Genomic DNA, 10,623 nt, shown 5'->3' on the forward strand with positions numbered 1-10,623 from the left:
TTACGGTTAGTGGATGGAGCTGGATAGAATGCACCAGGGCCACTCGTTATCTACTTGACTGTGTAACTTCGTTTGTGAGAGCTCGCACACCACGCCGCGGCTGCGTGCTCCATCACTAAAGGGACATTTTGAATATTACTTCGATTAAAAGAAGGATAATAAAATACGAATGTTCTGAATTTGAAATATTTTTACTGGTGGTAGCTACGACGTCTTGTGAGTCCGCACGGATAGGTACCACCGCCCTGCTTATTTCTGCCGTGAAGCAGTAATGCGTTTCGGTTTGAAGGGTGGGGCAGCCGTTGTACTGTTAAAACTGAGACCTTACAACTCATGTCTCAAGGTGGGTGGCGGCGGGTAGATGTCTATGGGCTCCGGTAACCACCTTACATCAGGTGGGCCGTGATTTCATCCACCAATCTAAGCAATAAAATAAAATAAATACCCTTTATGTTACTTCTACTGGTGGCTGCATGTTGTTTATTAACATCATAGTTACATCTGATGGTCATTGTTGTTTGTTTTAACAACGGCAGCGGCACAGTAAAAACTAAAATACATGGCTCCATCAAGATTTTTTAACAAATATAGACAAACAACGTCGCCCAACGATGGCAAGCAGTCGGAACCATAATGTATAGGCCACCGTGTGAAAGATTCAATTGAAATGTGTAATACATAAAAAATATAACAAAAATAATGATTCCTCACTTCGGAGATTTAGCTTAAGCATCTCTTATAATAATATGATGTCCGAACAGCGTCTGTGTGTGGGAAACGTTCATAAAATTTTGATTTCCTACTGAGGGTGCGTCATGGCGCGTCTGCTCCGATCGCCTATTACGGCGCCCCTTACATTCGAGATACATTCAAAATGTTATTTTACACCCGTCGTCTATGTACCCCGGTTCCATTGTGTTCAAATGCTATTCCATGTAATCAAATTGCGTTCTCATTGTGATTCAAACTGACTTTAGTTGCGAGATTCGACTTTATTTTAGTGAGTGACGCCATTTTGTTAAGCGGACATTTTGTTGCGTGGGGATGTCATTGAATCTTTTTATTGTGTTATATTGAGTAGTTAATGGACTTGAATATGTTAATAGGTTTTTTTTCTGGATATTTTTTAATAAATTTAAAGTTACGGCAGTGTAATTTCTATTTTGTGCAGTTTTGAAAACTGTAGGTATCAGACATATTTAGTTAGCGTGGTAGAAATTTATAGACGGTTTTTGTTTTTCAAAATCCGTAATTATAAATCAATTTGGACTTCAGGATTTATTAAATGCTTTCAACAAGCAGACGAGATCGGTCTGACATCAAGGTTGCCAGAGCTTAGAGACAGAACCAAGAATTCCCATACCCGTCTTTGAGACAGTCTCAAATAAACTGAGTGGCCCAGTGACTAGATGCAACATTTAATAATAATTAATGTTAGCCGTATCAGGGGCCAACTTTTAGTATCTCGTTGCGTTAAAGTTTTCTGAGCAAAGTTCAAAGCTTCAGGTACAGACTTAAAAACATTTCCGCCTGAGCGTTCAAGCGTCGTCAAGTGCTCCCAAATATAATTGTGTAGTGTCCCGTTGCTTTTCACGGCAGTTAACGAGGCTATTCTGCTGACGAGCGTCTGTCTGTCATCTAGGACTTCAGATGAGGGTTCTTAACGATGCTATAATTGTGGCTAATTCATGATTTAGCTACTAAATTCCTGTTTTTTTTTGTTTCAATTCAACACTTCTTGTGATCCAAGGAATAATATTATCTGTTTATTTAGGTTATCCGAAACTGTATTGTTTTTCTGACTTCACATAACTAGGCGTAGTTTATATAAGCGGTTAACGAAACTCAGAGGAATTTACTACAAATTGAAGATCGGGCTTCAATTTGAATTTTGAACGAATATAATACGGATCGCATTGGAATAATAAGCCGCAATTGTTTCCGACATTAAAAATAGTGCACGGGTCGGTTTTAGCTTTATTCATATTTGCTGCAAACGTCTAGTCAGGTAGGGGTAAAAGATAGCATAGAAGTTATTGCAATAGATAGAAGTTATTATAAACCAATCGACGCTTCGATCCCATTTGACAAAGTGGGCAGCACTATTCAAGGTGTGATCTTTAAAAGTTCTGTTAAACATTTGAATAGGCCAAGAATGTGTATTCACACCCTTTGCGAATAAGAAAAAAATAAAATAGAGAGTATAATAGATATTTGTACTTATCTAGAATAGTGCGTTTCTTTTCTACCCTGAGAAGATCCAGCGATAAACTCAATGGGTTGTGTCTATGGGTTAATTAACTCGTCTAGCCCTTCGTAGCAAGCAACGGGTTCGACGAGGACAGTGACCGGTGCTTGTGGTACCTAAAAGCACCGTTAATGGATCGGGAGGATCCGTAATTACGTGTGTAGAGTATAGGTAGTGCGTAAGAAGCATCGCATACAATTTAATCATTAGTTCAAAGCTATTGAGCTAGATGGCGTTACCAGTATGCAAAGGCTTCAAAGAAAATACTTCATTTAAATTTGCGTAAATGAATTGAAATAAGTAGGTAATGAAGTTTACAATATGCTCGGAAATAATGTATTTTACGATAATATATATCTTTACTTTTTAATAATAACAGCGGGCTGTATGGCTATTTACAATGAAGGAACTCTTAAATTTTTTAACGACTATATTAATTAGAGATTTTATTTAGACTATATTAATTATAGATATATTGACATGTATTTTGATATAATAATATATCTATGAAATCTTTAAGTGAACAATCATTGTTTAATTTAAATACTTGCGTCTCGGAAATGGCTTTAATGATTTGAATCTAGTTAAATGCTTAGATTTTATAGTTTCTTTCCATGTTTATTAAGTGTCATCCCAAAAAAATCCGTGTTTACGAAAATAGCTATTGTATCTGTAATTAAAACGCAGTTTCACTTTTAAGAAACGCATTCCAACGCCATCTAGATAATATTTGAGATACTTGCATTGTTGTCACTGTTGTTACCTCAAATTTTTAATAGAACGCGTTACATATGACATCACAATAATTATACATTTCTATAACCACAGGTGCCCACAATTATGCAGTTTTTTTTATATACTAACACTAATTTACTTTGATATTTTACGGTCTTATCAAATAAATCCAAAATAGTCAAGATTTTTTGAATGTAGGGTACATTAATTAATACTCGTATTGTTGTGTTACTTTTCATTATGTTTATAGACCTTTCTTAAATTAAATCTTGAATGAAACACGCTTATCTATAGTGTCTTTTAATTATCTCTTTGTTTCTTGCCTTTCTTTTTCGGCTTCCTCCAAAAAGGTTGAAGTTTTTCTACCTTGATGTGGTAGTTAGCGCCTTTTTTAGTCGCAACACGTTCATTGCCATTGTGCCCTAAGTGTTTTGGTCTCAGAAGCGAATTTAAATTAGTAGTAATATATATTATTAATATAATATAATATATATTATTAATATAATATATAGATAGTACCCATATTAATGTAAGCTCTTAAGAAGAGGCAATGCACACTGAGTTATCAAGTACTGGCAAATACATACGAATATTTTAAATTCATATTTTGAACTTTTTTTTTTACTGCTTAGATGGGTGCACGAGCTCACAGCCCACCTGGTGTTAAGTGGTTACCGGAAACCATAGACATCTACAACGTAAATGCCGTCACCCACCTTGAGATATGAGTTCTAAGGTCTCAGTGTAGTTACAACGGCTGCCCCACCCTTCAAGCCGAAACGCATTACTACTTCACTGCAGAAATAGGCAAGGTGGTGGTACCTACCCGTGCGGACTCATAAGAGGTCCTGCCACCAATAAATCGTAGTTGCTGTCCGTCTTGCAGAGGAGAGTCAACGTGTTAATATCTACCTAATGTAACTACATATACCTCATATGTGGACGTTTTACGTCGTAAATGCATTTATTTGTTAAATTTATTCTCTGCGAGTGTTCTACTAAAAATAATATTGTATTGATGTTTTTTTTTTCTCATAGATGCAAATGAGACAGCTGACCAAACTATCACAAGTGACGTCCGCTCGAGAGGTTGACCATTTAAAATAATAATTCTGTACTCTATGGAAGCGGAGTGCTCGTGTGTGACGTCAGAATAGCGCTCTGGCTCGTTGTGCTTCTGCCATTGTCTATGGTCACGTACGGATAATGAAACAAGTATTTGGGGATCGGTTATGTTCTTGTGAATGTATAATGAGACTTATTTACTTAAATTTAAGTTCATAAATTTGTTAAATGCAGGTTTGTGTGTCATTATTTTTGGAGAGCAATGAGAGTAGGTAATTGTTTACGCTTTATTTCGTAATCATGAAGTTCCGATTTTCGCGCAGTTTCCGACCGGAAATCCAACTTAGATTGTGCGGTAAACAAATCAGGGACTAGTGGACTACTTAGCACATGAAATTGATCGAAATGAAGGTAGTAGCGTTTTATTTATTTTTTCCTTGCCCTCGTGGGCAGACGAGCGTGTGGTCTACCTGCTGGTTAAAGTCGCTTCTGTAGATCAGTAATGCTAGGGACAGAACCAAGTTCTACCTACCTCAGTGTGCTTAGTGCGAGTTTTAAGTTACGTTTAAGTAACGTTCTCGATAGCGTAAAAGTTAGTTCATATTTGTATGGATCGTTTGCGTGCGTTTGCCGCTAGGGGCGCTGTTCCAACTGCATACAAAATTGGCTTAACTTTTACGCTGTCGAGAACGTTATGAAACTCGCACTTAGCACACTGACTGCTCCCTGCAAGAAGAGTGTCCGTTTGAAGAAGGTCATAGCGCTTGGGAAACACCGCATATTTTTTTCAACGCTCTTCAAATCAAAAATAATATATTTCGTATGCTAATTAGTCTAGCTAAATCAGTTCACGATCGACTCCGTATTTATATGAATGCGCGATTCATTTTAATATTCAGGGCACATGTCGCGGGATAAGCTAGTTCGAGAACGACAAAAGAACGAGTTTTGTTCACAATAGAGATTTGTTATCCCAAGGTGCGTGCCCACGAGATAATCGGATACTGTGTTGTTCCAACTGGACCGCGCGTGACGAGACCAGACGAATCAATAATAAGGCCAATTGGCCTTCTCTATTTTATAAGGCACTCTGAATATTGTCGCTTTTAAGTGTTGGTTTAATGTTGAGTTCGATGTGTGTAAGATTTTGGAACTAAAACTGGTTAAGGGTAGAGCTTGTGACAATGGTTATGTTTTATTGTTTATGGAAAATGTTTTTATGCATAATATGCGAATTATAATATGTTTGTTTACGGAAAGTTTGAACGTCGTTTTCACGGACTTCTTTTTTTTCCTACCTAAGCTGTAGGTGAGCTCACGGGGCTCAAACCTGATGACGTTGCTAACACTAACCCTAACAAGAGCAGTGCTTCGCAGAATCTACCACCGGATCGGAAACGCGACCCACTGAGAAGATCCGGCGAGAAAGTCAGTGGGCTGTGTCTGTGGGTTGATTGACTCGCCGACCCTTTCGTCGCAAGCGACGGGTTCGACGAGAACGGTGACCGGTGCTTGAGGTACCTAAAAGCACCCTTAGTGGATCGGGAGGATCCGAAATGACGTGAACTGACTTCAAGACGTCTGATTAAGATGAACGCGCATCAAGGATCGATGACTAATTCTATAAGTTCGGTCTGACATAATGACCAGTATCGAAAGGATACAAAAAAAAATTTAATTAATTATTAGTTCGGTTTGTTAAAGAAGCGAATATAGAAGTTTGTAAACCACGGATATCTTTTTTTTTGTGATCATTACTGAACATGTTTTATTGGGTATTGATTTTACACAGTGAAATGTTTTTTTTCTTTTTTGAATACCTAATAATGATATAGAGATATTTGTAGAAAAAAAAAAACTCATTAATTAAACACCAAAACGATATCTTTGGAATATTATTTATATTTTAAATGAGGCGACTGCCGTACAGAAAGAGAAATCTGCGCTTTCTAGATTTGCTTTGTGCTCTAGCACGCGTTGCGTGACTTCCACCGAAGTGCACGTAAAATATCGGATATAATTTAAGGCAGGAGAATAGTTTTCAAAATAATAACTATCATATGTTTGTAAAAGGAGTAATCATTATCGTTCACAAAACACACTATCAGCAGAACGCAAATCAAATAGCTACGGAGCGAGCATGGACTCTCTCTTCAAGACCGGAATAAAAGCGTTAGAACCAAAAAAAAAACTATTATAAACCTCATCAACATTGTTTCTTCAAAAACAGTTGCCGGGCCACATATTATGCCGTACACGTGACCATAGATAGGTCAGAAGAGTAATAGAATGATGGTGCACAAATATAGGCAGGCAACATTTGAGATGAACGCATAATTTGGGCACAGCCTATACTAAAAGTAAAATAGTCGCCGTCAAATTTATAAGTTTGTACACTATTATGATTCTATTGTCAAAGACTATTTATTACACTTCTATAATCACAGATTTCGCCAGGTCTACACTTTAGACAAATAGTAATAAAGACAAACAATATATTATATTTAATCTATTCTCAATTTGACCACAGACTATAAACAATAAGAAAAATCTGACAATAAACAAATAGTATGCTCGCGTGTCTGTGTCAAATACAGGGTATCGTGTGTAATGTTTTTTTTATTCATTTAATGTATTTTACATACATAATTAAAAAAAAAATGGACATTTTGCACTACATCTCTATGTTCTCTATAAGTGTAGGAAATTTCATACTCTAATTTTCGTAATTTTTGTAAAAAGGGATACCTACAAAATTTTTGCGTCACATATTAATGTATAGATATTTATCCTTATTAATTCTTGTTAACTGCCAGTAACGTAGTGCTTAGTGTGTTCTTAATTTGATACTGGGTCATTGGTCTGCGAGGTTCAAACGCTGCGTGTTCTCGTCGAGTATCAATTACACATCTTTATGTGTTCCCTCGCTCAGTGGGAGGGAATTTATGTCTTTAGGTGCCCTTGTAATGGATACTGCCTACTGGGCGGGCACGTCCCGGCCAATCCTCCGATACTACTTTTATTTCCTATTAAAATCAAACTAAATAACTCTTATTCATATACGTTTAAAGTTAGTAATCGTTTGGCGTTTCGTTTCGTTGTTGTAACCGATATCCCTATTTGTGGATTTCCGGTGAACTATTATCACTCTTATTCGATGCGGTTAGATTTCAAAATTGCATATGCGGTTTTGGTATTGAAATCTTTGCTCTAGAATGTTAGTTGCGTGGGGGAATTTGAGTAGGTAGTTATATATTACGTATGTAGAATATATATTAGGTCTCACTGAGATATGTAGAATACATATTAGATCTCACCGAGATATTGGTTACGATGACGTATCGTGAATGACGCAACGTGATATCAGAATACAATGCCTTGCGAGGGATTGAATCAAGATAGGTAGTCGAAGCAATGCGATCTACCACTGCCTACATGATAAACAATAAAAAAAATGGTTAAAAAAACGCATTCTGCTATTTTTTAAATGAAGCACAAAAGGCAAAGGGGCCCCACGACATTTCTTGTGGACAGCCAACAGACAGAAGCACAAAAAAGCTCTTGAACACCATCACCTGTCGGAAGTTATTAGTAAATAAAAAGTAGATTATACTGATAACTTTAGCGCCCCTCCTACTGAATGTTCTTTAATTTTAAAATAAAACAACTCTATTTTTAGCTCCGTAAATGTACGCGGTAGGTACGTTCTGACTGCCCAACTGATGTTAAATGGTTATAGGATTATAATAACGCACCTTCAATTTATTTTATTACATGAGTTTACGCCTTTATCTTCGAGGTTGTTTACGAATACAATTAATATATGTGTGGAATTGGAAGCGAGGTGTGGTCGCATATGGTCGCACTAGTTCGTCGGGCGTATAGTATAGCTTCAAAGCTACCGTTATTTAAAATTATTAGATATAAAGCCGAGAATCGCGTGTACCATTGTAATAATTACATTCCATATTACTTTTTCACCCTAATTTTGTGTGACTGCGGCTGTATGATCACGCTTACTTAGGCGACTGACTCCATTCCTTTACATACACATTTATTGGGCACAATTACAAATTATTACGTTTTTATATCGCGTTGTTTCGATGTTTTTTTTTTGTTTTTTTTTTTACTTATGTGTTTGGCCTAGCTCACCACAATGTAAATGCCGCCAGCCACCTTGAGATATGAGTTCTAAGGTCGCAGTATAGTTACAACGGCTGCCCCACTCTTCAAGCCGAAACGTGTTACTACTTCACGGCAGAAATAGGCAGGGTGGTGTTACCTACCCGTGCAGACTAACAAGAGGTCCTACCACCAGTAAAAATTTTCATGGTTTTTTGTCGACAACTAACATAAATGGTTTATTGCTTAACATGTCGAACGTCAAAATTATGAAAAATCGAGTATTTTCATTCAGGCTACGGTGCTCACCTGCTCACCGGTGAACCTTATCTTACTAAACCTGTCGGGCCATGAGGATCCCTCGTGATGAGCCTTTTGAAATATCTAACCTAGACAGTAAGAATCGCTAATTTTTATCTTCAGTGTAGATTATCGCATTTTAAAAATTTTAGAATGAAAATCTCATGTTGATAAAAAGCTCTCAGATTTAGGCTTGGCCCGAATGGTCTACCTACATAGTACGTTAAGTCCAACGGCAATTTTTTTTTTTATTGCTTGTGGTCAATTGTAAATATGTCTGCGTTTGTAATTTTGTTACATATGTATGTGTGTAGGTATATGTGTGTTTTGAAATTCATTTTGGAACAGACTTTTTTTATTTTTATTGCTTAAATGGGTGGACGAGCTCACAGCACACCTGGTGCTAAGTGGTTACTGAAGCCCAGAGACATATACGACGTAAATGCGCCACCCACCTTGAGATATAAGTTCTAAGGTCTAAAGTATAGTTACAATCAATCCAATATGTTTATACGAAACATTAATATCCGGTAAATATCCGGTGTGTATTTTAGAGATTTAATACTAACGAAATAACTTCCAACGCCCATATTCTTTCATTATATTCCTGCTCAGCAGAGATGCGGCGTGGCTCTATGAATATTTACGACAAAATATTCGGAGAGTTCGTTCGTCAAATTCCGCAGCGCGATTCCCGAGCCCAGTTATTAACTTAACAAAACCAACAATAGTGATTAAATCGCGCGTGAACTAATAAAATAATAAGTCTCTCGCTCCTGACGCTTCTGAGTGTAGGAAAGGAGGGATTACATGTCTTTTTTTATACGTTGATATGTGTGTACAAATAAGGAAAGACCAGTTTATTAGGTACTTACTACATTAATTATATTTTTTTGGTTCTTCTTTTCTTCTTCTTAGTCGAATACTTCATTGCTGAAGGTCGTGTCCTTGAAAGCCCTTCGTGGCTCTTTGTACCCTCAGCTTCCATTTTTTTGGTTATCAATCTATTTTATTGACAAACTTTGTTATTGGCACTAATGCTACAAACATTTTTCCACGTTGAAATAGTTTTGAGGTGATAGTAATTTTGGTCGAATTTCGACAATTGGGCGAACACTGGTATAAATGGTCCGTAGTATCTGATGGTACAGAATTTCCGGACTGCGTCCTTTCAAGTTTCTGGTTAAGCCATTTCAGCTTTCGTTATCTTCAGGGACGGCAGTCGGAATCGAAATTCCAACGCTGCCCATAGTCAACTGTTTTATATCGCTGTAAGGATGGACTTAAGTTACTTCTTCCTCGGATAGCTAGAGTCCGATGTTTTAAGCAGTTCAAAAAGTGTGTATTTAAGTGATATATGCTTCACAAAATTTGCAGGGTATGAGTTCCGGTGATCCAGATAAAAGTGGAGCTTTGAATGCTAATAACAAAAGACTATCAGGTGAAGGAGCTTCAAAATCTTCCAAAACTAGACTCTGGTTAAAATCTTCACAAATGTGTAGCGGGTGTCATAGAATGAAATATATTTAGCCACCGGAATGCCTCGCTAACGACCTTTCAAGATTAGTTTGCAAATATTCAAGTTCCGAACAATAGCATCACGGGTCATCAGTCTACCGAGCAGCTTCCCCCGATTGGTAGAACATCTTTTCTTTATCGTTACCTCCTAACAAATGAAAATTATGTTCAGCCACACGGTTTTTTGTCTTACACAAATACTAATAGGGGTATAAGTGCTAAAAGTGCTCTTGTCTTTTAAACTGGGATTGTAGGACAAGATTTATGCTGTGTATACTCTGAAGATGGAGGTTTGATGGCACGGCACGCGTAGTCGAAAAGACAAATGTAACTGAATCGTGGACAAGTGCTATTGCACTCATTAGTCCTGTTACCACGGGCCCAGATAATGAAAATGAACTAAACTAAGGTATTATGCTTGGCAGAAAAACATGAACAATTTCTGGAGTCGACAACTTTATTTACTGGTGGTAGGACCTCTTGTGAGTACGCACGGGTAGGTACCACCGCCCTGCCTATTTCTGCCGTGAAGCAGTAATGCGTTTCGGTTTGAAGGGTGGGGCAGCCGTTGTAACTATTCTTGAGACTTTAGAACTTATATCTCAAGGTGGGTGGCGCATTTACGTTGTAGATGT

The sequence above is a fragment of the Bombyx mori genome, chromosome 23, assembly GCF_030269925.1.
Source record: "Bombyx mori chromosome 23, ASM3026992v2".
Lineage (NCBI taxonomy): Eukaryota > Metazoa > Arthropoda > Insecta > Lepidoptera > Bombycidae > Bombyx > Bombyx mori.